The 2572-nt window shown below is 41.2% G+C and overlaps 1 long non-coding RNA gene across 2 annotated transcripts; it reads left to right on the top strand.

Annotated features, from left to right (window-relative positions):
• Positions 1-226: 226 nt before the first annotated feature.
• LOC147038810 (uncharacterized) lies at positions 227-927 on the top strand. Of its 2 annotated transcripts, XR_015063650.1 has the most exons (4): positions 227-385; positions 469-501; positions 584-634; positions 712-927. It is a non-coding gene; the product is annotated as an uncharacterized LOC147038810 (long non-coding RNA). The 2 variants fall into 2 exon arrangements; XR_015063649.1 differs by having other exon boundaries at positions 227-501.
• Positions 928-2572: the final 1645 nt, after the last annotated feature.

Genomic DNA, 2572 nt, shown 5'->3' with positions numbered 1-2572 from the left:
GTGTATCTGTGGGATGTGTGTGTGTGTGTGTGTCTGTGTGGGCCCCATGCGTTTTATGAAACATATATATATTTTTGGTGCTATGTTTCAGTTTAAAAAAGCTTTTAATAATAGTATGAGGTGAAAAAAAATGAATCTTACCTTCCGAGGGATGAAATTAGCTGGTCCTCAGTCCAATTTTGTGTATGGAGGAGAAAATGGAGTTTAAAAATGGGGTGGGGGTTAGGGTTAGGGGTCTTCAGGTCAGAATGTTCTTTAGGGCGGGAAAGTATCTGGATATATAGATGTGCAAGTGTTTAAACAGTCAGAAAAGGCCTTTACAAAGCTCAAACCACCTCAAGTCGGTCTCTACGCTCTGCGGATCTTTTAAAAGCAATGGTGAAAGGTAGGTTGTTTTTTTTTCCTAAAAATAAACTATTCTGTTATAATGCGATTGTATTTATGACGTATGTTTTTTTTTGTACATAGATATTATCGTCTATGCGGACGTCCACAATGCTCGTGAGTTTTATTATGTGTTTACATTATTCTGTTATTTTCTCCATCAGAAATGTGATGTTATTGTTTTTCTCAACAAAAAAAGCGCGGTTAAATGATGACTTCAGTGGAGTCTACTTAACGCAGACGGATTACGGTGAATCACACATTCATTTATGTTAGTTAATATTAATACGTTGATCTTAAAATGTTTAACTTATGTATGTATGTTAGATCTGGTAGGTGCAGCGGAGCAAGACATCCAGAAAAACGGTCTGGGTGACACAGGTCGCGAAGGTTACAAAGAGCCTGCTTCAAACGTGTCGGATGTGTTGGGAGAATCGTCTGACGAGGGCTCAGCTCCGCATCTTTTAAGAGCATTTGAAGACCGACAGAATCGGCTCTTTGCTCAAAAAGCGGATGACGTGTCAGCGGGTCACGTGACGGACGCAGAGCTTGCGAATATTAAGTATGAGGAGTTGAACCAAACTCGCGAATCGTTAAAAGAAATTGAAGGTATGTCGAATTTTGTTTTATATGTATATATATATATATATATATATATATATATATTATTTTTTCTATCATATATTTATGTTATAACATTGTTTCTTCTGTATACTTCAGGCGCTATTGACAGCCAACCACAGGCTGCTCAACCTTCGAGGCGTCAGATGACTCGGAGTAGGAGGGGTCGAAGAAGGAGCAGGCTCACACACAACCCCCACCCATCCTTCCGTGTGAGAGAGAGGCGTCTGAAAGATTCAAGGTCTCATGCGTGTGACGGTGAATGTATTTACAGACAGCAACTTCGCTCTTGTCTCAAAGTAATACAGACATTGACATCTGCAATTGAAACATCGATAGTTTAAAAATAAAAAGGCAATGTCTGACCCTAAACTCACGCCAACTGAGGCAGACGTCATAGCAAGCATTGTTGAAATAGATTTTGAAACCGATGAAACAAATCATGAATCAGGTACAAGGCAGAGATTTTGTGATACCCCTGAACTAGATCAACAAATCTTGACAATTAACAACGATATTGAAATGTTATCGAATGGTGCGTATAGGAGTCAAATATCAGAATTAACATCACACCTGCTATCTGCTCTAGAGGGTGTAAATGCGGTGGTATCGGGTGAGCAGAGTGCCCTCAGCCCCGATGTGCCTAATCATTTACAAAGTGTGGTAGAGGGTCTTAATAATCAAAGTGTCAATGAAGGTAGCCAAAGTCCTACACACATTTCTTCACAATTGTTAAACTTGATAACTGAATTAAATAACCACACGTATGAGAGTGTACGTTGTCTCAGTCCTAACATACCGGCTCAACTGATTGACATTATCAACGAGTTAAATGTACAGCCGCCTGACCCGACTCACGATAATCAGTCTGTGTTGAATGATGAAATAATTGATGACATGTGCGTTGAACCCTTGGCGTGTATTGATGGTAGCGACATAGCGCCGTGCCTACAAACTCGCCAACAGCCTAACAACTGCGCTGTAATAATTGATCATCAAATTGGGGGCGACATAGCGCCGTCTCAACATACGGCGTTTCAGCAACCTGACGCTACCTCTCAGCCGCTGAGTCGTGTTCAACCCGCAGGCTCGGAACCTGTCGCTACCTCTCAGCCTCTAAGCCGTGTTCAACAAGGTGGCTCGGCTGTAGTTAACAGACCCCATTTCAATAATGTTGAAGTGCGGAGACGTATAAATCCCCCCATGCAATCGGGTAGCAGGGATTTTGCTTCTTTTTACATGCATATCGAAAATAACATCGAAGGTGTTTTGGAGGAGGTAGATGACATTGCACAAACGGGGGATGCAATTCAGATTGAGATTGTGGGGGGTGGTGACGAAAGAGAACATACCTACCAACAAATGACTGATATAGACTCTATGAGGGAGCATGTACAAAGTATGCTAGAGCGTTTAGCACAGTCTAACACAGAACTTATGCTCGATGAAGGTTTAGAATTAGTGGTACAAATATTCAAGCCTTTGCGTGGAGGTATGCGTCGCAAACTGATACAATCCACTAATGTAGAAATATTAAAGAGAAAAAAACGACATTTGTACATGACTC

The sequence above is a fragment of the Syngnathus leptorhynchus genome, unplaced genomic scaffold, assembly GCF_054491065.1.
Source record: "Syngnathus leptorhynchus isolate UIUO unplaced genomic scaffold, UIUO_Slep HiC_scaffold_34, whole genome shotgun sequence".
Classification (NCBI taxonomy): domain Eukaryota; kingdom Metazoa; phylum Chordata; class Actinopteri; order Syngnathiformes; family Syngnathidae; genus Syngnathus; species Syngnathus leptorhynchus.
Note: the sequence above shows the minus strand (reverse complement) of the source record. Positions and strands in the feature narration are given on the sequence as shown.